The 27,525-nt window shown below is 45.2% G+C and overlaps 1 protein-coding gene across 3 annotated transcripts in view; it reads left to right on the plus strand.

The window, feature by feature from the left end:
* Nucleotides 1–27,525, plus strand: part of MYRIP (myosin VIIA and Rab interacting protein) — a 533,041-nt gene that overhangs the window by 29,240 nt on the left and 476,276 nt on the right. The window contains exon 1 of one of the 3 annotated variants that reach the window (XM_068236300.1): nucleotides 15,008–15,070. The exons of the other annotated variants lie outside the window; for them this stretch is intronic. The gene's annotated coding sequence lies outside the window, so the exon portion shown is untranslated. Of the gene's footprint in view, nucleotides 1–15,007; nucleotides 15,071–27,525 lie in introns of those variants that run through there. 3 annotated transcript variants of the gene reach the window in all.

Below are 27,525 nucleotides of genomic sequence, written 5' to 3' on the forward strand. Positions count from 1 at the left end.
TCCAGTCCAGAATCAGATTCAAGATACTGTGTCTGACCTACAAATCTGTCCACAAAACCTGTCCAACCTACATTTCCGATCTTACTCAGAGTTACACACCTAGCCGCTCACTCCGCTCTTCCAATGAACTTTGCCTAACTCCCCCCGCATCACCCAATCCCATGCACGCCTCCAGGACTTCTCAAGAGCTGCTCCAACACTATGGAACTCCCTACCTCCACCCATTAGGGCAGCCCCCTCTTTCAACATCTTCAAGAAAGCCCTCAAAACTCACCTTTTCACTCTGGCCTACTACCCCTCACAAGTGCTCTAAACCCACAGCTGAACTCTGGTCTCCTACCTCTCGTGTCCTTACCTCTCCCTCTAGATTGTAAGCCTTTGGGCAGGGTCCTCCTCCTTTTGTGTCCAACCTGATCATGCACCTCCATTACTGTGAACCCATGCTAGGCATCTGAGTGAACCTAACTTGCCTAATCTCCATGCTCCATCCAGTGACTGACTAAGCATTACCTGTTACTCAAACTGTGCTGCATGATCTGATCTTTCTTGTATTCAGGTATTGTCATTTTGCTGTACGTCACCCCTAAATATTGTATGTATCCCTATTTATTGTCCAGCGCTGCGTAATATGTTGGCGCTTTATAAATACAATAAATAAAATAAATAATTACTCTGCAGTCCCCTGGGGAGAGGGAGGGAGAGTTCACAGCGCCCTTTGGCTGTCTGCGCTCAGGGCTGCCGTGCGGCTGCACGGCCCCTAGAAACGGGCCTGGCCAGAAACACAGCTCCGCTCTTCCATGCACATAATCTCGAACTTCCTGCTGTCTCTGCACAGGAAGCACGAGATTATGTGCACGGAAGAGCGGAGCTGTGTTTCTGGCCATCCATCTCTCCTGCTTTGCTCTCCCCCGGACCTCTGATCGCGCCTGCCGTGACCTAACCAGGAGATCCTAACGCAGATCAGTTGTTGCACTCGGGGGCCCCCTTCGGCAATGCATGGTACAGGCACCCGCCGATCAGCTCCCCTGCACAGCCCGCAGCAACGGCGGTAATCCAATCAGCTGGCCCGCACCTCCAAACATCCAGGAAGCATGCTGAAGCCCGCACAAGCATCACCGCTACATTCCGATCATCTCGGCAGGTCAGTAAGCACAACTCCTGCATATCAGCTGTTGCACTCCCCTTCACCCATCCACAGTAAAGGCACCCATTTAGCTGGCTCCACTGTGCGCTACCCAATGCACAGCCCGCAAGCCCTGCTTGGCACCAGTAGAGACTGGTTGTTCTGACTCCAACCAGATCAAGCACAGTGTGCAGACTGAACAGGGTGTTCTGAATCCACTCCAGCTAAACTAGCTGCCTGCTTGTTACAGCTAAGTGACTGTACTGACATTAAAAGATCACCATGATAACCAGGCATTTTTCTTTAAGAATGAGGTCAGTAATGTAGCTTTCAGCTCTGCCTGTTGATTGTGTGGTGGGAGTTCTGTGTGCAGATTACCAGTTAAATGGTGCTAGCTCCTGCATCTGTTTCATACAAATGTGATCTCTGCAATAATCACCATATGAAATGCAACAACCACCCAGTGTTGTAACCACCCCAGTGTTGTCCTGTCCTCGGATTATATGGGAGTCAATCATTTTTTCCCGAATTCTGAGGTAAATGTTAGGGGTTCGGCTTATATGCGAGTCGGCTTATATGCAAGCATATACGGTATCTTAATTATATTATGGCATTGGATATGCTATTAATGATCAATATTATTTTATAATATTGAGGCTTTCTGAGAGGAATTTTATAAACTTTTTATCATTGGACTAATTATTTATTTGTACACCGCTGCAGTAAGTTGGTGATTTTAAATGTTTTTTTAAAATTGTTTACTATTTCCCAATAAAGCTTGTGATTTTTGGAGATACAATCGATTGGTCTGGTCCTGCTTATACTGGGTGCTTTTTCTTGGTTTTTCTTGTGTTTTCAATTGCCCAATGAGCACATTCCTTTCTGTTTAATTATTGCTAAAATGGACTCTAGATGGTGCTTGTCTGCAATTGTTGCTTAAACTAATCTTTGTTGTACCATATTAGCCATCAGTAAAAGCAAGAAATTTTGAATCAGGATTATACATTTATTGGCTAACTTAGAAGAAAAGCAGTAAGCTTTTCGGCTATGAAGCCTTCGTCAGACTGATTCCTGTATACTGACTATGTCCAGTGTATAAAGTTGTATTCTAAGTTTTGTCAGTATACAGGAATCATTCTGATGAAGGCTTCACAGATGAAAGCTTACTGCTTTTCTTCTCAGTCTAAGTGTCAGTACACCCTGGAAAGAAGAGACAAAAAGAAAATCGGTGTAGTATGTCACTAATACTGAAAACAGTATGATAATAAAAGGGCTACTCAGGCGACCACAGGAAGCAGGTAGATATAATGAACCCGTCTCCACTCGGGGTGTCTCAGACTGGGACTAGTGGTCACTTCTTCTTTAAAAAGATAATAACGGCTTCACTTGTCACTTGCCATTTTTGAACCCCACCCAAAGCAGATGGAAGGGGGGGGGGGGGGGGTTACTAAGCACATTGAGGGTAAAGAAGTGCCCAGGGGTTTATAAAACTGAGTTCAAAACAACAGATAAAATTATAAATGAGGTGGCTTACCTCAATAAAGACATTCTCTGCGTCCATTTTAAAAGGGCGCCTGGAAAAAAGGGCACCTGGTGTGGCCCATATGCCAAATTCGGAAACAAACGGCGCCCGGTGTAGCCCATATATGCCAAATTCGGCTACAAATTTGCCTGGTGTAGCCCATATATGCCAAATTCAGCTACAAAGGGCGCCTGGTGTAGCCCATATGCCAAATTCGGCTACAAAGGGTGCCTGGTGTATCCGAAAAAGCTAGTTTTAGTTTATGAAAAGGATGCTGTTATAGGCAAAATTAGTTGGGCTATAAAAAGGCTCTAAATATAGCTGAGAAAAGTGATTACTATGACCTAACCCTCCCCTGACGGTGCCTAACCCTAACCCCCACTGGTGGTGCCTAACCCTAACCCCCCCGTGGTGGTGCCTAACCCTAAGCCCCCTGTTGGTGCCTAACCCTAAACCCCCTGGTGGTGCCTAACCCTAACTCCCCTTGCTGGTGCCTAACCCTAACCCCCCCCCCTGTTGGTGCCTAACTCTAACACCCCTGGTGGTGCCTAACCCTAACTCCCCCTTGGTGGTGCCTAACCCTAACCCCCCCTGTTGGTGCCTAACCCTAACCCCCCTGGTGGTGCCTAACTCTAAGACCCACCCTGGTGGTGCCTAACCCTAACCCCCCCTGGTGGTGCCTAACCCTAAGACCCCACTAGTGATTACTATGACCTAACTTCTCCCTACTCTCAAACAGAACCCTCCCCTAACCCTAACCCCCAAGATGGTGCCTAATCCTAAGACCCCCCAGGTAGTGCCTAACCCATGACCCCCAAGTGGTGGCTAACCCTAAGACCCCCCAGGTGGTGCCTAACCCTAAGACTCCCCAGGTGGTGCCTAACCCCCCCTGGTGGTGCCTAACCCTAACCCCCTTTGGTGGTGCCTAACCCCTCCCAGGTGGTGCCTGACCCTAAGACCCCTCTGGTGGTGCCTGACCCTAAGACCCCCCCCCCAGTAATTACTATGACCTAACTTCTCCCTACTCTCACAAAGAACCCTCCCCTGGTGGTGCTTATCCCTAACCCCCCCTCCCTAGTGGTACCTAACCCTAAGACCCACCCCTGCTTGTGATGCCTAATCCTAACCAACCCTGCACCCCCGAATCAATTGAAATGTTGGCTATAAAATGGAGCCTTTTTGTAGCAGAATCAAAAACCTAGTAGCCAAAAACCTTGTAGTTGAATCAAAAGTATGGGCTACAAAAGGGCGCCCTTTTGCAGCAGAATCCAAAAACTTGTAGCTGAAAACCTTGTAGCCGAATAAAAAATATGGTCTACAAAGGGGTGCATTACTGTAGCCGAACGTAGCCAAATAAAATATGGGCTACCAAGGGGAGCCCGCTTGTAGCCTATATCAAAACCCGGGCGCCCTTTTCACCACTTTGTAGCCAATATTTGCAAAAATAACATTGATGTCTACGGAGGCGCCTTTTTCATACAGGCAGCTCAGGCGCCCGTTTCAACTGATTTACATTCTCCTATGAGAATGTCCTTATTGAGGTAAGCCACCTCATTTATCGTATTTACCGTTGTTTTTAACTCAGTTTTATAAAGCCCTGGGTGCTTCTTTACCCTCATTGTGTAATGTCAATAAAATGTAACACCATTACACCAACACCCAGAAAGATGTAGAACCGAGAGACAGAAAAAGAAGGGAGAAAATTGAAGAGAAAACCACAGAAGGAAAAGAGAAAGGAGGAGAGTGGGGAAGATAGAGTAGTAAATAAGCGGTGGGAGAGAGAAAAAGGGGAGACGTTTACATCTTTTTAGTGCTTATTACAACAATAAATATGTATAAAGAAAAAAAAATTATGAATCACCTTTGCTTAGGCTTTGTTCACATCTAAAATCGAAATCGCATGTCATCTGGTGCTGTGATGTAACCATACAGAAGGATATTTTTCCATTTAAATGGCTGTATGTATTCTATTTTAAACACATCAAGACAGCACTCTATAATATATACAGAGGCCTTTAGGAGTCAAGGATTTTTTCTGTGTAACTATATTTTATTACATGCGCTGGCATTTTTCTTGAAAATCCCCATTAATTTCATCCCTAATGAATAGTATCATTGTACAGTTCACCAGACTTGCCGATGTAGCAGGTTTATGAAAACAGGTGAACTGCGCATTGATTTACAATGACACACTGCAAAGTGGAACTGATTATCTTGATGAAGGTATACTACAGAAAGCCACATCTTCACAACAACAAAGGCCACATGCAATTCAGGGGTTTCATGGGAAAAAAATGAAAGTCTGATTACTGGTGTACTCGTTTTTCTTTCAAAGCAAAACACAAATCCTATGATCAAGTGGAAAACTTTTATCTTGTGACTGAAATCTCCCTTAATTCCATTATGTTATTGTTCTAGCCATATTTACAATTCTGAAGGAAAAAAAAACATGACATTTACACATTAAATGCCTTGATTAAGTGGCAAAACATGTTAATAAAAGTGACAATAACTATCAGTGTGACAAAGCATGCAAGTGTTTTCCTGCCACCCGTGTAATATCTTCACAAGCTAAACATTGCAAGGCCATTTGAAAACATTTGCTTTCAATAAAAATTGTCAAAGTCATTTATAACACATCAGTTACCCAAGATAATGCTTTTTACCACAGTATTCTGGCTGGTGACCAGGGCAGCCATCAGGGGGGTACAAGAGGGACAGTAGTATGGGGCCCAGGAACGGTCTAGGGCCCAAACAGCGGCAGTGCCACTCGAGCCTCTGCTGGCAATTATTCTACTGTGGCATAACAGGAGTTGTGTGATTATCTCCCTCTTCCCTGCTGTGTGATTGGTGAACATGCATCAAGACAAGACAAGACAAATAACATTTATATTGCGCTTGTCTCCTTGCGGACTCAAAGCGCCAATCAATGCAGGGGGAGGGAGTTATGGGCGACAGGCAAGTTGCTTTGACTCTACTCCACATACCGTGGCTCTGCCCCCACACAATCTACCTATCAGATTGTTATTTGGCGTGAGGGGGGGCCTTGTAGGTTTGCCAAGTATGAGGCCCAGAAAATTCAGATGGCGGCCCTGCTGGTGACTAGTATGGTATGATACCAGTAGTATTGGCCCGGTGACATTAGGTTGGGAGAACAAGATATTAGCCGAACACGATACAGTTTTTAATGTATTTTTTTGACTGAGATTGTTTGAAATTTTTGAAACATCTGTATTCAGTTTTTACCCAATTATGGAAAAAATTACCGAAAATTCTGAAATATTGCTTTGGTCTATAAAGAAATGTACAATATTTCCTACAGTAGGTCCTTAAATACATAGGTTCATACAAAGGTTTATTTACTCTTCAATAAAACGTGGCACACTTACCACAAACATACTTTCGCAGGTTAGGTGAAAATATGTAAGTGGATTCTGTGAACATAATTTTGTGCAAGCTGCAAAAATTATGCAAAATCAAGTTTAATCACCAAATCGTAATAATAATCATAATTTTAAATACAATTAGGAAAAGTCACAAAAGTGAAATTAACCAGCAGGATCAACAGTAGTAGTGACTTTTAATAATAAACCCTCAGTTGCTGATTTCAATTAAAACAATTCCCAGTTACAGATTTTTCTGTATCTTTTTCTGTATCCTACTTGTCTATAACATCCATCAATAACCTGCATGCATTATGACTGTGGCATATGAAAAACTGTTAGCAGAAACGTATAGAAGTATTTTCTATTGATGGCTAGCTACTAAATACCTTTTATAGTTACCTACAACACAAGTCATGTAGCTATAGAGCACACTTAGAGAATAATCTATAGCTAATAATTAAAACTAATAGACAGCTTTGTCACTTTGTCACTGCCATATCTCACATTCAGCAGAAAACTGTGTGGCGTTAGGAACAGGAGCTGTTTTGGCAACAAAAGCAGAAAGCTGTGTGATTTGTTCATGCTGCAATAGCCCTTATCCAGATAATTGTGGCATTTTTATGTCACACCAAGGTGCCATCAACATAACTGCTGTCCCATTCTTACTAAACCAGTAACATATTATTATTATTATTTATTGTATTTATAAAGCGCCAACATATTACGCAGCGCTGGACAATAAATAGGGGTACATACATTGCAACAAGGGGTGACAGACAGAGAGGTTGCAAACGGTTATACAACATAGCACAAGGTTATACATACAATCAGGGTATAACATGCGGTTTACAGAGAACCAGCAAAACAAGTACGAGTTAGTCCATGAGAAGGGTGTAATTGCCGGGGTAGTAAAATTAAGAAGGACACACGAAGGGAAGGGGGAGGCCCTGCCTAGGCCTACAATCTAAAGGGTGGGGGGACACATAAGGTAGGACTGTGGAAAAGGTGATTGACAGAGAGTTAGAGTGTGGTAGATGTGGGGTAGGCTATTTTAAAGAAATGTGTTTTGAGGGCTTGCTTGAAGGTGTTGAAGGAAGGAGCGAGTCTGAGGGGGAGTGGAAGGGAGTTCCATAGTGTGGGGGCAGCTCTTGAGAAATCTTGTAAGCGTGCATGGGAATGAGGTACATCAGTAACCAAGGGTTAGAACAAGTTCATGCCTGTAAAAGATCCAGTCTTGTATTGTTGTTTCCAGTCTTGCCATCTTTTCAACCCAAGAACTGAAAACATTTCTCCAAATCTCCATTCACACAGAGTTAAGAGGTTTATTTGCATAATGCAAAACTAGCTCAAAAGAGCAGATGACACTACAACACTCACCACCCTGCTGGGGGTACACATTTTACATGGGGGAGAGAAGACCACCCATGAGTCCTTCGGTACCATTGGTCAACGAGAAGTCCAAGGCTGCTACCGCTTCACACCTAACCGTGCATTTTCAAGCGAGATCTTTCCAGCATGCCTGAATAATCATTTAGATCACCTTAGGACAGAAATTGATCGAAATGGTGATCAGATGACCATGTTGGGGCATAGATTTTTACAGGTTCAATCTTTGTGATCAAATCGTCTGGAATGGCCACAAATGCAAGTAATATATGGGCACCTTAATCTCCTGATATGTAAGACATTTTTGCAGAAAGCGGTATGCCTAACACAGTGTCGGGCATGCCTCTCAGGAGGTTTTGTGAAATACAAGAGCCCCACAGTACCAGTTAGCTAGGTGTAGGGATACCTGTGCAATGTAGGCAGCTATAGCAAAGTTAGGTTAAGTGCCCCCCACTCCCCCATTCTCCCCTTATCTGCCCGATCCAGCTGCTTACTCTCCATCAAGCCTAGTTCGCAGCTTCCTTGCACAGTGCCGGTACCCTCCGGTATGAGGAGACACCAGGCGGATTCCTGAATTTTTAAGGCCGCTGCTAGCAGCGGCCACTATAATAATCTTTCTGGTGCGTGTACTTGCCTGCCTAATTTTTCTGGCTGCACTGCAGCTGCAACAACAAAACAAAAGGCATGTACATGTGCCAATTCCCCTTCGTGATCGTTACCTTGCTGCGGTGAAGGGGCTTGCGTATCACAATGAAGCAATGACTGCTGGCTATATGAGTGTCTCGGGGGTGGGGGGGGGAACACCCAAGATAATAAGGCAGTTGCTTGATTGTGGACAGACCAAAATCAATCAGCTGGACAGTCACTGTTGTTCTGTCACTGAGCTACCTCAGCCCGACCATATGGGCTGGACAGCCGCCATCACCTGCACTCTTGTCATGGTGCGCACCAGTCCAGCGCTGCCGTCACTACACAAACAGCTGTTTGCAGTCACTGCATATCTTTCACTGCATCTGTGACTGCACATTGCATTATACCTGGCAGTCAGTGCATACCTTTCACTTGACTGAATAGATGGCAGACTTGTCCTCCATAACAGATTGTCATTAAAGGATTTAAAGTTGATTCGTCTCATATACAGCAGGGCCTCAAAAGTCTTTCTGTATTGTTATTTTTTGTCACTACCTCGGGACTTGCATGCCATGCCTGCTGCCTTCCTTGGATGTGTGGTGGTAGACGTTTCTCGAGCTCCAACTCCGGACCGGAATTGAACCCTGATTCCCCGGCCATTACCCGTGGTCACCATGGTACTGAGAAAGTACCATCGAAGGTTTCACACAGTTGAATGAATGGCAGACTTGCCCTCCATAACAGATTCTCGTTACAGGTACTGAACAGCCAGCAGAAAAAGTAATTTAAAAAATAGATGTAAGCTTTAACTATGGTAGAGAAAGAATCATTGAAAGTTGATAAGGCAGCCAGACATGACCTGACATCACTGAGTGAGAAAGAGCAATCTCGCCATGGTCAGAATCAGAATATTTTATTTCGCAAGCACGACTGGGCCGTGCCCGGAATTGGATTTGGCAAATACAGGGCTAGTGTGCAAAAAAGAACAAAGACATACGATACAAATACATAGTAAGCAGCAGGACAATATAAAGGATACCGTTACAGCAATTGGATACATTTGAACACGTATACATGTAGTGTGCAGCCGTGCAGTCGCGCTAGGTGCTACCAGTAGAGAGACCTAAGAGTTCAGACAGTTTACAGCTGATGGGAAGAAACTGTTCCTATGCCTTGTGGTCCTGGTGTAGATGGATCGGAATCTCCGGCCTAAGGGAAGTCTACTGAAGAAGCAAAAGCCTGAGTGGGACGGATCATTAGCGATTTTATGAGCTCTGGAGAGCAGTCTAGAGTTGAAGATTTGATCTAGAGAGGGGAGAGGTTTCCCAATGATTCTCTCCGCTGATCTGATGACCCTCTGAAGTTTGTGTCTGTCACTGGCGGAGGAGCCGGTATACCAGACCAGGATGGAGGAGCAGAGGACAGATTCAATTGTGGCAGTGTAGAAGCTCGTCAGAAGCTCGCGGGCCATACCAAACTTCTTTAGTTGGCATAGGAAAAATAGTCTCTCCTGGGCTTTTTTCTAGGTGGAGGTTGTGTTGGCTTTCCAAGTCAGGTCCTTAGAGATTGTCGTGCCGAGGAGGCGCGCACAGGAAACGTTGTCATCTACCGTGCCATCAATGCTGATTGGGGGTGGAGTGGTTGCGTGTTTCCTAAAGTCAATGATCATCTCAACCGTTTTTGCAGTGTTGAGGACCAGCCCATTTTCCCTGCACCAGTGGCAAATTTTGTCAACCTGGTGACGATACTCCTGCTCATTATTCCCAGAGATAAGGCCAACAATGGTGGTGTCGTCAGCGAACTTGATAACTTTGACAGAGATCGCAGTGGACCTGCAATTGTTAGTGTATAGGGAGAATAGGAACGGTGACAGAACACATCCTTGAGGGGCTCCTGTGTTTGTGGTCCTTGGTTGAGACATGATCATGTCCAGCTTGACGGCCTGGGTTCTGTTGCTTAGGAAGTCTGTGATCCAGAGGCGGAGGGTAGGGTGGACCCCAAGGGCAGCCAGATACTCTTGAAGTATTTTGGGGCTGATGGTATTAAACGCAGAGCTAAAGTCGAGTAGAAGGATCCTGGCATATGAGTCAGGTCTATCCAGGTGTTCATTTACGAGTTCCAGGCAGATGTTTATGGCGTCGTCAGTAGACCTGTTTGCTCTATACGCAAACTGAAACGGGTCCAGCAGGGACTCAGTGGATGGCTTGAGGAGAGGCAAAACCAAGCTTTCAAAGGATTTCATGATGACCGATGTAAGAGTCACCGGCCTGAAATTGTTTAGGTCTGAGACACCATGTTTTTTGGGGACAGGGATGATTGTGGACCTCTTGAAGCACGCAGGGACCCTGCCTTCCTGGATGGATTTGGTGAAAATGGATGAGAGAATTGGAGCAAGCTGCTGCGCACAGGTTTTCAGACAGGCTGGTGACACTACATCTGGGCCTGAGGCTTTCCTTGCATTAATCCCTGACAGGTGCTTTCTGACATCCCCCTTAACCACCGCAAGAGGGGGTGGGCTTGGATGTGGGGGTGCCAAGTCAGAGGAGGTGGAAAAGGCTCTGGGGACCTTGCTGGGACTGGCAGGTTCTCAAATCTGCAATAGAACTCACTGAGGCTCTCAGCGAGCTCGGTGCTGGGAGTTGTATGCTGGGGTGGGGGTTTGTAGTTCATGGCAGCCTTAAGCCCCTTCCAGACAGTTCGTGTGTCCCCTGAGGAGAGGTTCTGTTCCAGTTATACAGCGTAGTTCTTTTTGGCGGCCCGCAGTTCCTTGTTTAGGGTGTTTTTAGCCCTCCTATACTCCTCCTGGTTGCCTGACTTGAACGCCAATTCTTTGCTTCTGCGCAGGTGCCGAAGTTTATTGGAGAACCATGGTTTGTTGTTCGGGTAGTGTTTGTGGATTTTTGTTGGTACACACTGGTCCTCGCAGAAGCCGATGTACGAAGATACAGTATCCGCCCACTCGTCTAAGTTTGGTGCTTCCAGAGCCTTCCAGTCCGTACAGTCGAAGCAGGCTTGAAGTTGTAGTTTAGCCTCCTCCGACCATACTTTGCTGGATTTTAGGACTAGTTTTGCAGTTTCCAGGTGTCTCCTGTAGGTGGGTATCAGGTGAACGATGCAGTGGTCCGATGAACCCAGTGCTGCCCACGGGGTTGCCTTGTAAGCATCTTTCAGGATCGTGTAGCAGTGATCCAGAGTGTTGGCGTTCCTAGTGGGGCAGGTGACATGCTGGTGGTAGCGCGGAAGTTCTTGGCGTAGGTTGGCCTTGTTGAAGTCCCCCAAGATAATGAATAACGAGTCCGGAAGAGACGACTCCCACCGTGTGATGGTATCACTGAGCACGTGCAGGGCCGTTTTGACATCAGCGTCAGGAGGAATGTACACCCCAACAAGGACATAGGAGAAAAATTCCCGGGGTGAGTATACTGGTCTGCAGTTTACAAGAAGGAGTTCCAGATCTGGGGAGCATCTTTTGGCAAGAACAGAGGTGTTGGGGCACCAGGCGGAGCTAATGTAGAAACAGATGCCGCCACCTTTCCTTTTCCCAGAGAGCACGCTGTCGCGGTCTGCCCGGATGATACTGAAACCAGGGAGATGGAGGGCACTGTCGGGGATGTCGTCGTGTAGCCATGATTCTGTGAAGCAGAGGACAGGGGTGTTGTTGCCAAGTTCCCTCTTGTTGCTGAGGAGCCGCAGTTCGTCCAGCTTGTTTGGGAGAGAGCAGACGTTCGCCAGGAGGACCGCGGGGATGGCTGATCGCAGTCCTTTCTTTCTTAGTCTCACGCGGGCGCCGGCACGACAGCCTCTCCGTCGCTAGCCCCAGCGGGGTCCTGACCCAGGGGCAGTGATTTTTTGGACATGGCTCCAGACAGAGTCAAACAGGAGCCTGTTCTCTCGATGCAGGGCTGCGCTAGGCTCCCAATTTAGTAGCTGTGATCTGATGTAGGTGGTGCGTGTGGGTTGAGGGGGCATGGGTGTGGAGCCGCCACGCGGACGCCGCAGCCACGTGCGATAATTACTTCAGCGATCGCCGCCGTCTCGTGCGATAGTTGTTCAGCAGTACAACATAGGTCGTCAACTGACCTCACAGTCCATGACTCCAGAGCAGTAACAGTGCGCCATAGTCCAGATTTTTGTGGCAACCCCAGTGCTCTACAGTAACAGTGTTACACAGGCCACCTATAACATCATAAACAGTGCGACACAGTCCATATTTAACAAGCTACAGTAGCAATTTTGTCATAGGTCATCCCCACATTGCAGTAACAGTGCAGCACACGACCATTTGTGCCCCCCCACCGCCAGTACCAGTTCTACCCAGTCTGTATTGTGACCCAGCTGCAGATCAATACAAATTACAAATTACCAAATTAAGTCCATGCAGACTCCTCTGCGGTGGTAAGACAGTAGTGCATGGCAGATTGACCAAAAGGCAGTATCAGGGAAGTAAGCGGATGGAGGAAGGTATGGGACACAGGAGGACATGCAGGCAGCACCTCAGCAGCAGACAGCAGCAAGCAGAGCACATAGAACTCTCGCCTAGTTAGTCCAGTGTGCGTGGATGGAGCAGTGGGCTGCCCTCTGTCACTGTCCGGATGCTGGGGGACTTGTGGAGACTGCAGCTGGTGGTGGAGGGGCAGGTCTGCTGAGGATGTTCCTGGCCACGTGTTCGGGCAGAGATGGCACGTGGGGAGTCCTGGAGCGGAGGCCTCAGCTTGCAATGCGGTGGAGGAGTGGATCGGCTTTTGCCTGTGCCTGGCAGTGGAGGAGCCAATTACGCAAGGGTGAGCCATGCCAGGGATGCAGCGATGAATGGTGCGTCCATCGGGATCCTGTGTGGGCTGCTGTGTCGTTGGGTGGCCTTCTCCTCTGAGCGCGTGCGAGGCAGGGATCAGAAGCAGGGGCCCGTCCTTTCTTGCGCTGGCTGGGGCTGTGACTGCAGGCCAGAGGAATCATCGCTGGTGTACTTGCTGCGGCAGGACGGTGGCGAAAATACCCGAGGAGGGCCACGGAGAGCCGGCTGATGGAAGTGAGGTGGTGGAGGAGTGCTCAGCGAGAGTGGTCGGGGCCGCGAGTCAGGACTCCAGGCTGGTGAATGGGAGTCCTGGGGATAGCTGGGGAGGCTTCTTGCGGAGGAAAGTTCGGTCAGTGGCTAATGCTACTGACAACACGGCTGGAGAAACAGCAAAAACAGCAAAAAAAAAGGCTAGGTGCGCAGTAGTCCAGCACGGCCGTCACTACACAAACAGCTGTGTGCGGTGTGTTACACAGTGAGTTTGGTCTGTCAGTGTAAAGCAGTACACAAATTACACTCCCTGATTGATGTATACACATGCAAGATGTTTTAAAACACTTTAGGCCTCCAATTTAGTATGCAATGTGATTTCTGCCCTTAAAACGCTGCTTTGCGTCAAATCCAGATTTTTTTCACCGGGACTTTTGGCGTGTATCCCACTCCACCATGCAAAAACTTAGATGTTAGACCCCTTGAAACATATTTTCCATCACTTTTGTGGCCAGCATAAATGTTTCTAGTTTTCAAAGTTCGCCTCCCCATTGAAGTCTATTGCGGTTCGCAAAAGTTTGCATGTTCTGGAACGTTTGCGGAGGTTCGCGGTTCACGAACCAAAAATCGGAGGTTTGAGCCATCTCTAGCGGTGGGCAACACAGGACAGGTAATGTATAATGCACACACGGGTACATTTTTACCCTAGGGGTGCAGCAGCGAGGCAACAGGCACAGCCGATTCCCGAGTGATTTCATCATGAAATTTATCGGGAATCGACCTGCGGAGTATGGGCAGCCAACCGATCTCTCTCTAATCACATTTGATTAGAGAAAGATTTGTCTCTTGGTTAAATCTGCCCATCATCTCTAGATGTATGGCCACCTTTACATTTGTATTAGTGCAGGTTGAGCAGCTGCAGCTTGGGAGTATAAATGATCAGAGATTTGGGGGAGTAATTTTATGTAGGTAGAAAAAAACAAAGTCTTGTAAAAGTAATACCTTTTAATGGCTAACTGATAAAGTTAAATAATGCAAGCTTTCTGGGATCTAGTCCCCTTCTTCAGGCATATTTCTAGATGTTAGCTGTAGTAAAACACTGATGCAGGGAAATAGCAAACATGAAGATGGCAGTTGTACTGGTTGCTGTTTAGCAGTTAGATCAGGGGAGTAACTTTAAAATTTAGTTTAGATTTTGTGTTTCAAGCTTCTGTTATACTCAAAATGTACACTAGACTTATGAAAATTAATTGGATTACTTTTTGCACAGAAATCCAGGAGAAACTGAATGCCAGGGAGGTTAAGGCACTAAGGTCTCTTCTCCAGTAGATTTCATTTCTCTAAAGTCTGGTACACATTTGCAATCTTGATTGACCAATTTTACCACTTCAATGTAGCATGAAAGTCGACAGATTTTGAATACTATGAACGGATTGCGTAAGTACAATATGCTCTCGTAGTACTTAGAAATGATAAAATTGGCCAATCTTTGGCAAGTCAAAAGTGGATGTGTATAAGCATAAACCCTTTGATTCTCGTAATAACTTGCACCCAAAATTGAGCTATTAAAATCAGTACACTTAAATTATTGTACCTAAATCTAACAAACGATCTCATTAGTTGACTAGTCTCTAAAAACACTTTCTGCAGCTATAGATTGCTGGACTATATCCTGTTGTCTGTTAAATAAAGAAAACAACCTAAAGCTGGGAATACACAGTTCGTTTCTGCCGTGCGTTTTTGCTCTCGATCGTTTTTGCAGCTCGATTTCAGCTCTCGATTCAGCTCTCGATTCTTATCTTCCTCTCGTTTTTCTTATCTTTTTCCATTCACTTCTATCAGATATCGAGTGGCAACACAATCGAAAGGGAGATCGGACATGTCGGAAATTATCTATCGAACCATCTAATCCGCTACAAAACGAACCGTGTATTCCCAGCATGAGGGCATATTGCAAATGATTTACAAGAAGAGAACGTGAAAAACATCTTAATCCAGAATCCAGCAGAATCAGATACACGGTATCTACGAGAGTCCCAGATAATAATGTTTATAAGAAAACACAAGTATACTATTACATACTGGTTAGAACAAAAAGCACTTGGTAGTGATCAAAGACCTAATAGGGAAAGCAGATATTTATCAGTGCATTTGCAGATGCATTTACATCACAAAAACATAAATCAAGAGACCTGCAGTGAACTAATTTTCAATTTTTGATGTTGTGTAATTTGTTATTGCTCAGTACTGCAATGGGTTTTTAACAATGCAAACAGGAGCAGATACATGATATAGATGGAGGTCCATCTACTTCATAGTGGTATTAATTAATGAATGAGGAAAAAGTGCTCCAGGGGAGTGGCCAAATTTCAAACCCCACTAATCATTAACATTTATAGTAACACATGCTGCATGACAACAAAAAACATGTTTTCTATTCAACATTCAGCACCTTTCCCTAAAAGCAATTCATAAGCAGAGGTATTAGTTATCAGAAACATGTCTGATTGTGTATTTGCGTATGACACACAGAGGCTTCTAAGTTAAGTTCAAGTCCTAACAATAGCCCCACAAAGTCTACAACATTGCAAGCAAGCATGTATCAATCTCATGTATCAATCTCTTTCTCCTCTTGTGCCCTGTGATCGATGGAGTTCGTTGTCCTCCATTTTAAAAATGGCCATTACCCCATAACAACTTGCGGGTCAGCACACTGTTGAACTGTAATGTCACCCACTTGAGCCATAGGGAAACATGGACATTAACTGACAGCAGCTGATGTATAACTGGCAGCAACTGATCTATTTCAGTTCTGACAAAATCTTGAGAAATCGTAAGAAGAAAATGGTGAGCTTCTGAGAGGAACTAGGTAAGTATATAATATTCATTTGCAGGTACATCATGTGTTTCTTTAAAATAATTTTACTTGGTTCAGGTTCCCTTTAAAGGCTAGGGACTGCTGGGCTTACCGACGAATCGCCGCATGGACGCGCTGCTCTTGCTGCTCAACCATCGCCGCATGCCCCTTGCTCTGCCATTGCTCTGTGAGCCAATCAGGAGCCGATTTCATTGGTTTCTGACTGCCATCAATGTGAGCCAATTTGATTGACTCAAAGTGATCATGGGATCAGGGGCCAATGAAAGGCGGCGTGGTAATTGAAATCTATGCCCTGGCAGGAATAAGCAGTCACAAACAGGGCGTAGATTTTGCCACAGTTAATGTATAAACAATGTATTCTATTTAAAATTGGACTGGGAAAACATTGGGAGTTGGGAAAACATCTTAATACACAAATACATATGTAGGTATTGTATTTGTAATGCCCGCCATAAATTTTTAGATCTATAAAACAACAGAAACACTAATGATATCTCTGTGGTACTGAACCTTTACCAGGATTACTGCCACTTATTTATCACTATTCAAAAATATGATCATACATCAAACAACTATCACTGTGAGCTTTGTACTGACTGATTAGTGCAGTACAAAACAAATTGACCTTTAAAGTGATACCGAAGCGAAAAAAAATTATGATAAAATGAATTGTATGTATAGTACGGATAATTGATAGAACATTTATAGCAAAGAAAATAATGCCATATTTTTATTTTCAGTTATATGGGGCATTGCATCATTCTCTAACATTTACACACTACATTCAGCATTCTAAATGATTTCACAGAGCAGGCTTATGAACTTCTTTATTCTGCAGAAAAACAAAATACAGTGACAGACACTTGAGAGAGTAAGCTTCAGAAGACAGAGCTCTCTGCGACACTGAAAGTGGTGGAAATCAGATAAGCTCCTTTGCATAGATAACAACTGGAGTTTCTTAACTCTTCATGTACTGGATATTAGACTCATATCTCTGCTGCTAATGTTTTATTTCTCAGATGTACTACACATACAAACCATTATATGAAGTTTATTTTAACTTCAGATTCCCTTTAATTACCCACTATTACATCAGCTTCTCACACTCTCACCTGCACTAAAACAAGTCAAAAACCATTTCAATAGATGACTCCATTGAGAATCATTTGAAAAGGGACTCATTTTAATAGATTTTCATTAACTTTGATGTTGTTATTGAATTGACCATGATTAAGTGCTGTAAAATTATCAGCGTATGAATAGCTTAAGGTTAACGCTATACAATTATGTGCTTTATTTCTAATAAATTCATTTTAATAATGTGGTTATCAGCAAGGAATAAAATCTCTTGATGTCAAGTGATTAAAATCACCCATGTGGCTTTAACAACCGCCAGTCTATCAGGCAATGAGTACCATCTGGTTGCTGTGTAATGCAGCCAAACGGCAATTTTACAACCACACTTCAACGGCTCACACAGGGGCCCATATGCAATTAACTTGTTCACCTGAGTTTTCTCCTAGGAGATATTTTTAAACTTGTCAATAAAATGCTTTTTAGGCCACCAAAAAGCGAGAAAATACTCAGAGAATAATTTTGGTAGTACTTTTTCACCTACTTTTTGGTACTTTTTTATTTAAAAAGTACTGGAAAAGTATTTTAAATAAAAAATGAAAAATGATCTCCTAGGAGAAAACTCAGGTGAAAAAGTGAATTGCATATGACCCAGGGTGTTGTTAATTACCAGTAGGAAACCACTGCATACCATGTGTTGCACTCAGATATACATGCAAGTGTGATAAGTATTGAAGGCAAAAGATCAGCAAGGCAGCCAGGTAACATTTGTGGTTTAAAAGGAAATAAATATAGCAGCTTTCACTACAGGGTCAAGTTAACTCTTCCTAGTACCTTTTGTGACACACACGTCTGTCATTGTGAAAGAATTACGTTTACAAGTATCTAGGACAGGATGTTTGAAACTTAACCACTTTAGCTAGCTGGATAGCTGTTGCCTCTGATGTGGGATTTGAACCTATGACAAGGGCTTGAATTCTGGTTCAAGCCAGTACATAAAACAGTAAGGAGTTTCAGGGCAAGGCTCCCTAATGATCATGGTCGCCGTGGAGCGTGCCTTAAGTGGCTGCAGCTCTGGTGCTTTGAGTCCGCCAGGAGAAAAGCATGGTATAAATGGGCTGTGTCTTGTCTAGCCACAGATACAGTATATCTATGTCCTTTGCGACTTCATGCAAGCCATGAGGTCGTAGATATACGATTTTCAGCTAAAGCAGTGTTGTGGACAATCGGACCCGCTCCCGTGCACATTCCTGTCACAGCCTGCTTCAGCACTAATTGGTGAAAGGTAACATGTGTTCCCTTAGCCAGTTAGATCACCCCCCACAAACGTTCGATCAGTACTGTAGCCAATACAGTATTCTTTCATTCATGCAGAGATCGCTGCTACCGCTGCTGCTTAGAAGCATCTCTTGCCTCTCCTGCATTCCAGCACTGATCTTGGTGCAGCAGGAGCTACTGTGTAGCTCTGCAGCCAGCTCCGCGTTACCAAATAGACCAGGTCTTGGCTTGATGATGCCTCTGATGAGTTTGGCGCAGGGTGAGCCGAATGATGACTCACCTGCTGCCACTAAAATTCCTGACATTGTTAAATATTATTCCCCCTATAAGTTGTAGCAAGAGAGAAGTAATTCTGGGTCTGATGATCACCAGCACCCCAAATTACCCATGCGCAGGCATGTAGCTATAGCGGCACCCAACTTGGGCACCACAAGGCCAGCGGTGTGTGACAAGAGCACCTGATTTGACTTTTACTGTGAGCACATCTGACAATATATACTTGGAGGGAGGGAGAACATATGGCAAATTATACTGGGGGGGGGGGGCTATTACTGTGGCAACATCTGGCAATCTGCAGAATACCGGGGGGCCTATTACTGTGGGCACATCTCACAATCTATACTGGTAGGGGACCTAATACCACCGTCACATCTGGCAGTCTGTAGGGGGTCACCTAATACTGTGCGCACATCTGGCAGTCTGTACTGGGGGGATTAATAGTGGGGCACATCTGGCTACCTATGGGGGCTAATACTAGATGCACATCTGGCTATTTTTACTGGGGAGGATCAGCACATCTGTTACCTACTGTATACTAGAGCAAGCACAATTCGGGGTGTGGGGGGTTGTGCACTTTTAAATCTCTGGTGCATATGGGGGTGCCTCTAGACTGCCAGGGAAATCTGTAAGGTAAGGGGGCCATGTATCAAATGGGGAAATGTAATAGGGTAAACCGTAATAATGGGAATGCAGTGAAAATTATTACAATAAAACATACTGTTTAACCATGTCCAAGACCACACCCTCTACATAATAAAACTATTAATTAACCTTCCCCATTAGCCTTTTCTCCTGAATTTTTACCATTAAAATACTTTGTATTTCTCAGTTCAAAGTGAAAACTACACATTGCAGCTAAAACACATCTTAACTTCAGAATCAAATATCATCATCATAAATTGATAGCGGTACATAAGTAACTATTTCCATAAATACATCCTCTCAGACTTTATAGATACAGCTGACCTGCTCATGGACTGTCCACAAATTAAGACAAATGTGGCAACTGCACCACCGGAAAAGATCCTTCTTTTTGAAGGCCTAGTTTACCTTTAATTTATTGTAATGCATTTAACCTCCTTGCCGGTTATCCCGTGCTCAGCTCGGGGTAACCTGCGCAGGAGGATTTCTCAGGTCCCGCTGGGCCGATTTGCATAATTTTTTTTTTCCTACACGCAGCCAGCACTTTGCTAGCTGCGTGTAGTACGCGATCGCCGCCGCTCGTCGCTGATTCGCCGCTACCCGCCGCGCCGGGCCGCCCCCTCCGCCCCAGACCCCTGCGCAGCCTGGCCAATCAGTGCCAGGCAGCGCTGAGGGGCGGATCGGGATTCCCTGTGAGGTCCCGACGTCCATGGCGTCGGTGACGTCATCCCGCCCCGTCGCCATGGCGACCGGGGAAGCCCTGCAGGAAATCCCGTTCTGAACGGGATTTCCTTCTTACTCTGATCGCCGAAGGCGATCGGAGTGGGTGGGGGGATGCCGCCGCTGAGCGGCAATCATGTAGCGAGCCCTGGGCTCGCTACATGATTTAAAAAAATAAAAAAAAGTTCTCAGCTGCCTCCTTGCCGGATTAATTAGACCGGCAAGGAGGTTAAATAAAGATTAAAAAACATTTCATTTTTAAAATGAAAACAGAAAATGACCTGCTGTGTTGGATCACATGACTTCAGCCCCTCATCTCTGGCAGCCTGATCATTGTATGCATCCAGCTAGAAACAGATCCAGGAGATGATTCAAAATGTGTCCTGATGTTATGCAAACAGTGTCGCAGATTATAGGTGGTGAACAGGCTTTCCTATGGCATGACAAAAATGTGTCTACAACTAATCGTATCTTGTAATGGCCAAAAGATCGGGAGCTATTTCTGTCATCAAATTTGCTGGCAGTTCTAAGGCCTGAAAAGGATGGAAGACTCAAATTGCTTTAAGACAGATGAGTAATGTCATATGCATTCAAAATGCATGCACCAAGGTAAATTAGAATAAAGTCATTACACAGCTACAGATGCTCTTTAAGGTTATCTGTTGTATATGCATGCCATTTAAATACATATAATGATTTAAATGATTACAGGTATGTGGTACATATTTTCTGCAGTTAGAATGCACAGCTTTAAAATGACTCACCCTTATCGGCAACAGCTACAACAATGACATTGTCTTGTTAAGAAACATTTTGATAAATGTACTATTCCAACTGACACACCATTTTATTATTAGCTAGTCAAAGAAAAGCATGAAGGTAGCTATAGATCTAGAGATGATGGTCAGATTTAACCAGAAGACAAATCTTTCTCTGATCGAAGCTGATTAGAGAGAGATCAGTCGGCTGCTCATACACCGCAGGCCGATTCCGAACGATTTCAGCCTGAAATCTCTCCAGAATTGTCAGAGTCCGTCGCATCTGCCACCTCGCTGCTGCCCCCCCTAGTGTATAAAATAACCCCGTGTGTGCATTTAAATATTACCCTTTCTGTGTCGCCCATTAGGTGGCGTGGCGCATATGTGACATCACACATGCACTGTGTGCTTTGTGCCAGCAGTGTGTATGCCACTAATGGAAGAGCGGATGAGCAACATGCAGTGGAAGACAAAGGACAGGTGATGTATAAATGCGCACACTATGGTACATTTATACACTGGAGGAACAGTGCCAGGGATTTCGTCGCATTCTTGCTCGCGGTTACTGCTGCCCACCCAATTGACCAAGACAGCCCACATCTTGCAGCATGTTCGATTGATACATATCGGCCTGAAATTGTTTGCATCGTCGATTAGGCATGCTCCTGGCGGCACCGTTTTTCATACGATTCGATAATAATCAAATTGGGTTGTCGATCAACTGCCAAGTCGAGAGATGTATGGCCACCTTTAAAATTCCAAGTCCTTTGTTCCTTCTGGTTCCAATTGTTTTAAAGATAATCCAAGACTACTATTATTTAGTAAAGGCATTACCTATGCTGCATATATGCAGCGCTGTACATTAAATTAGAGATTTAAATTCCAAATTTGAGATGGTCACAAATACCTATAAGGAGGATTGACGGTCATTTCTATGGAGGATTTGCTGTTGAAAAGATTATAGACAACAGGCAAGGACTTGACAACATTTACCTGTACAGCTCAAGAGACCAATAATACAGTAGAAGTATTCAAGTAGGACGCATAACATACAAATCATTACAGAGAGTGAATAGAAAGTAATTGAGAAACTCAGTTTGTACAAATATAATATTTTGAAGCAGGTACATTTTATTTTATTAATTGTTGCTATTTGGTTTAAAGCACACCTGTCTGAGGCAACCCTACCTATGATAACTTTGAAAAATTTGACTTTTGGCAAAAGTCACATTTTCAGACAGGAAGAGTCAGGCCACATTTCTGGGAACGACGTGTATAGGGCCTAGTGTTCAAAGGGCAGGTGGGTAGCCACACATGCTATTCCCTATGCCAACAATAGAGCACAACACACAGGTTATCCAGGTCCATCTGTCTACAGCTGCCCATCAGGAACAAAGAGCATACACTCCTGCTCTTTGAATGCACCATATCAACTAAATCTTAATTGGTTTACTGCAGGCTGCCCTGTATCTCTCCCTCCTGCTGTGTAATTTGACACTTTTGACTGGCAGGGTAGAGAATGTACTGTACATCTGCTGGAGCCCGCCGGAAAATTATGGTGACTTTGCCTTTTTTTTTTGGAACCTGTAAAATGCAAACAAAAACCCTGATGTGTCTGTATCTCATGCATACACTAAAACTCTGCAGAAATCCTGAAGATGCTATTGAGGGTGCCAGTCATTTGGAATTGGGCTCAGTGTAGATTTCTGGTAGAGGCAGTGAGACAGAAGCAGGAGGATAAGGGTTGGTTCAGACAGTATTCTGCGCGATGGCTGCTGGCGGCACATTTAGTCAATGTTAGCTTTTCTGCTCAAGCATCAGTCCCAGCCAACATGTTGTTGCATTTTGAGCCCCTAGGGGGACATGGAACCACAGGTATGTAGTCAATGCTGGTTGCTACAAATAAACGGGTTCTACTTTCATTATTGTTTTTAATATTATTTAGTATTTATATAACGCCGACTTCTTCTGCAGCACTGTACAGAGCACAATATCATGTTACTGACTGTCCTCAGAGGAGCAACAATCTAATCCCACCATAGTCATAGTGTAATGTCTTACTATACTATTATTATTATTATTAGTATTATTATTATTATTATGTATTTATATAGCACTGACATCTTCTGCAGCACTGTACAGAGTACATAGTCATATTACTGACTGGCCTTAGAGGAATGCACAGTGTAATCCTACCATAAACTTAGTGTAATGTCTTACTATACTATTATTGTTATTATTTATTATTATGTATTTATATAGCACTCACATGTTCTGCAGCACATTGCAGAGTACATAGTCGTGTCACTGACTGTCCTCAGAGTGCACTGTCTAATCCTGCCATACTATAGTCATAGTCTAATATCCTACCATATTAGTATTATGTGGTTATATAGCAGTAACATCTTCTGCAGCACTTTACAGAGTATATAGTCATGTCTCTTACTGTCCTCAGAGGAGCTCACAATCTAATCCCTACAATAGTCATATTCTAATGTCCTTCCATATTATTATTATGTATTTATATAGCACTGACATCTTCTGCGGCACTTTACAGATCAAATAGTCACGTCAATAACTAATATTAGGAAAAGTTACCCTACCTTGATATTTCATTTTCATATTTTATTCTTTTTCCAATTATCCTATTCCCCCATTCCTAACCTCACCCAAAATTCCCCAAGTGCCTAGCCTATACTTCCCTAACAACTTTTAATTTACTTTTACCCTAATTTATCTTCTATTTTCAGAGATGCCTACCACTGATCTAACCCTAAATGGGGTCACTAACAATCCAATTTCTCACAAAAAACCATTTGAGCGATCACTTCTGTTCGGATTGATTGTAAATAATCTCCGTTGATGTGCACAATCTATTACAAATGATTATAAAAATAGTCGTCTGATTGGATTTTCATCAAACTAAAATTTGGATTTTCTTGTTGGTAGTGATAGATAGGAAGCAAAGATTGGTTCATTGAAGGTGTAGTGAACGATTTTTTCTTCCGATGAGAATTATCTGATGGCTAAAACGATTTTTTGCTAGAAATTAGATCATTAGTGGCCACCTTAATCTACTGTTACCTGCTTTCCCATGTCTGGTAACCCTATCCTTACCCCGCTGTTGTCATGGGGCAACTGGTGATAGTGGTCCTTGAAAGGTAAAAAGTACAAATCTGGCTCTGCTTGAGACAAGCCCTCTCCCATCACTCTCCTATCACCCTGGCATTCCCTCCTCCCTTTTAGAAAAGGAAAAGAAAGGATGTTAGGAAGGAACATTGCAGCAAGCCTGCCTCTTCCTGACTGAAAATATGCCTGAAGTACTGGTGATAGTCTTACTTTTTAGTATCTGATTGCCTAATTGAGATGCTAAATAGAGATGGCTCGAACCTCAGATTTTATGTTCGCGAACATCGAATGCAAACTTCTCGAACCTCCGAACTTTGCGAACCGCAATAGACGTCAATGGGCAGGCGAACTTTTAAAACTTCAAACACTAATTCTGGCCACAAAAGTGATGGAAAAGATGTTTCAAGGGGTCTAACACCTGGAGGGGGGCATGGTGGAGTGGGATACATGCCAAAAGTCCCAGGGAAAATTACGGATTTGACGCAGTGCAGGGCTTTAAGGGCATAAATCACATTGCATGCTAAATTGGAGGCATAAAGTGTTTTAAAATATCTTGCGTGCGTATACATCAATCAGGTAGTGTAATTAGTGTACTGCTTCACACTGACAGACCAAACTCACTGTGTAACACACCACAAACAGCTGTAGTGATGGCCGTTCTGCACTGGTGCGCACCATGGCGAGAGTGCAGGCGATGTTGGTTTTCAAGCCTATATGGTTGCCGGGCTGAGGTGGCTCAGTGACAGGACAACAGTGACTGTCCAGCTGATTGAATTTGGTCTGTCCACAATGAAGCAACGACCTTATTATATTGGGTCAGGTGTGCCCCCCAACACACTCATATAGCCAGTCATGGCTTTATTGTGATACGCAAGCCCCTTCACCGCGGCAAGGTAACGATCACAAAGGGGAATTGGTACATACCTTTTGTTTTGTTGTTGCAGCCACAGTGCAACCAGAAAATGGCAGGCATGTACACGCACCAGAAAAAAATGGTATCGTTTTTGTTAGTGGCCACTGCTAGTAGCGGCCTTAAAAATTCAGGAATCCACCTGGAGTCCTGGACCCTGTTGGAGGTGGTGGAGAAGGCAGTCAAGCGGTCTGCAGGCAGAGATGCTGTGTGGAGACTGGGGACCGACTTGGTCTTGGGGCAGGCAGTCACACGACGTGCAGGCAGAGATGCTGTGTGTGGGGACTAGTGTTGGGCGAACAGTGTTCGCCACTGTTCGGGTTCTGCAGAACATCACCCTGTTCGGGTGATGTTCGAGTTCGGCCGAACACCTGATGGTGTTCGGCCTTTTAAGTTCGGGTTCACCCCAAACTACTAATTGGCCGCCGAACAGGGCCGAACAGGGCCCCTGTTCGGCCGAACAGGGCCCTGTTCGGCCGAATACTGCCCCCCTATGGGGGCGCAGGAATAAGGGGGGAGCATGCCCCGATCACGGGGGGGGGGGGGGTCGGAAATTCCCCCCACCCCCTCCGCTAGCGCTCCCCCCTCTGCCCGCTTCCCCATACGGGACTACTGCTGAACCGCCCGCTGCCCGGCCTCCCTCAACGCGTCACTCTCCGGACTCCTCCTCCTCAGTCACTCACTTCACAGTGCCGCCCACTGCCAGCCACCCACTACCACCGGACCGGTACTTCCCGAAACTTTTGTATGGGGAAGCGGGCAGAGGGGGGAGCGCTAGCGGAGGGGGTGGGGGGAATTTCCGCCCCCCCCCGCGATCGGGGCATGCTCCCCCCTTATGCCTGCGACCCCATAGGGCCCCCAAAAGCGGGATGTTCGGGGAGTTCGGGGTTCGGCCCGAACATGCCGAACATTGCGGCCATGTTCGGCGAACTTTCCCGAACCCGAACATCCAGGTGTTCGCCCAACACTAGTGGGGACTGACTAAGTCTTCAGGCAGGCCTGACCGTGCTTTGCAGACCAGGCATCCGTGGTCAGATGGACCCTTGACCCAACACTGTGTGCCAGAGCTGACACCACTTGCCTTTCAACATCATGGTACAGTTTGGGTATCACCTTTTTTGAGAAATAATTGCGGCCTGATATCTTCCACTGCAAAGTGTGGCTTTGCTTTTGTGTGATGCTATTCCTCAGGTGGTCATCCTATTGCAGTTTGTGCTTTGTCATCATGTACCTTCGTAAGGAAGTTGTCCCTACGTGGGTCTTGGTCTTTCCACGGCTCAATTTTTGGTGGCAGAGAGTACAGAATACCGAGGTAGACACACAATAAAATTTCCACACCGCTGAGCCCTGGGATGATGGCACTTTGGTGGCTGCCGACTGAGTGTTAAGTGGGGTGCCAAAATCAGAGCAGGAAGATATGACATGGTTCCGTGCGGAAGCTAAGGAAGATGAGGTGTTCTGTGTTAAATAGTCAACTACGTCCTGACAATCTTGGGGGTTGATGGCACGTGCCTTCTGAACACTGTACTTTGGTCCAGGGCCACATGAAATCACAACAACACAACCTTGAACAGACCTGCCAGGTGGCCTGCCTCTGGCTCTGCCTCTGCCTGTTTTGTCCATATGGGGGGGATGAAGTGGAAGGTATGCACTGACTTGACTAATACAACGTGCAGTCACACTGTGATGAAACGCGGAAAAGCCGCTGTCTCTCAAGGCGAGGCGGCTGTTTCCGTGTCCAGCATGGCGTCACAACGCGGAAAAAACGCCGCATGCCGCTTAGGCAGAGCGGCGGAATCCGCATTGGGAACGGCGGAATCCGCATTGGAGGCGGCTCCCGCACTCAGTTCACTGGATACATTGCAAAACAGTACTGGTGTGGCTGGGACTGATAGTCCACCAAGATTCAGACTTACACGCGCGCGAGCACAGAGGCAGAGTTTAAATAGCAGTTAGAAGGGTGTCGGCTGACCAGCTGGGTCAGCTGACAAATTCCACTGCTCCCATTGGACCAGCAATTAGGGAGGTCCTGGAAAGGTCCTAGAGTATATATACTGCTGGTTGTTCACTTGCTCTTTGTCTGGCGTGCGATCACATATGTGGAAGCACCCAGATCCGTAGTCAGATCCGCAAGTGTGCCGGGACCAGCTGGAGCTGTAATCCTACACTTAGCTAGATTCTGTTGATAGCTAAAGTACTAGTTTGATTGTGATTATCTGTTATGACGTTTGCCTGCCTAGACTATCCTCCTGAACTCTGATCTTGTACCTCAATATTTCTGATACTCTGTTGCCGAACCCCGGCTCGTTCTTTGACTCTGCTTCTGCCTCCTGATTTTGTACCCCGATATATCTGATACCCCGTTGCTGAACCCTGCCTGTACTTTGACTCCGCCTTTGCCTCCTGATCTTGTACTTTATCTGTCCGTGTGTGTACGACCTGGCTTGTCCGACCCCGAGAACCGACCTTACTGTTAGAGGCGGTTCCTCGCTCTGTTAGTGATCCTTCCTCCTGAAGGTTGCTTTCAGTCTGTCCTTCCTACTGTCAGTCTGACTCCTCCCGTCTTGGAGAGCTCAAGTCTGCGGAAGGAATCTGTGCAGTTCTCCTTGCTGCACTGAGGCCTAGTCCTCAAAGTGTTACAGTTACACCAAACACTACACTCTACTCAGGTGAACAGAGGTTAGCTAGTATATCGGATTATCAGTGATACTGCTGGTATAACAATGTGCAGTCTCACAGGTGCAGTGAAAGGTATGCAGTGACTGCTGGTATGGTATAACAATGTGCAGTCACACAGGTGCAGTGAAA

This window comes from Hyperolius riggenbachi, chromosome 5 (genome assembly GCF_040937935.1).
Source record: "Hyperolius riggenbachi isolate aHypRig1 chromosome 5, aHypRig1.pri, whole genome shotgun sequence".
NCBI classification, from domain to species: Eukaryota; Metazoa; Chordata; class Amphibia; order Anura; family Hyperoliidae; genus Hyperolius; species Hyperolius riggenbachi.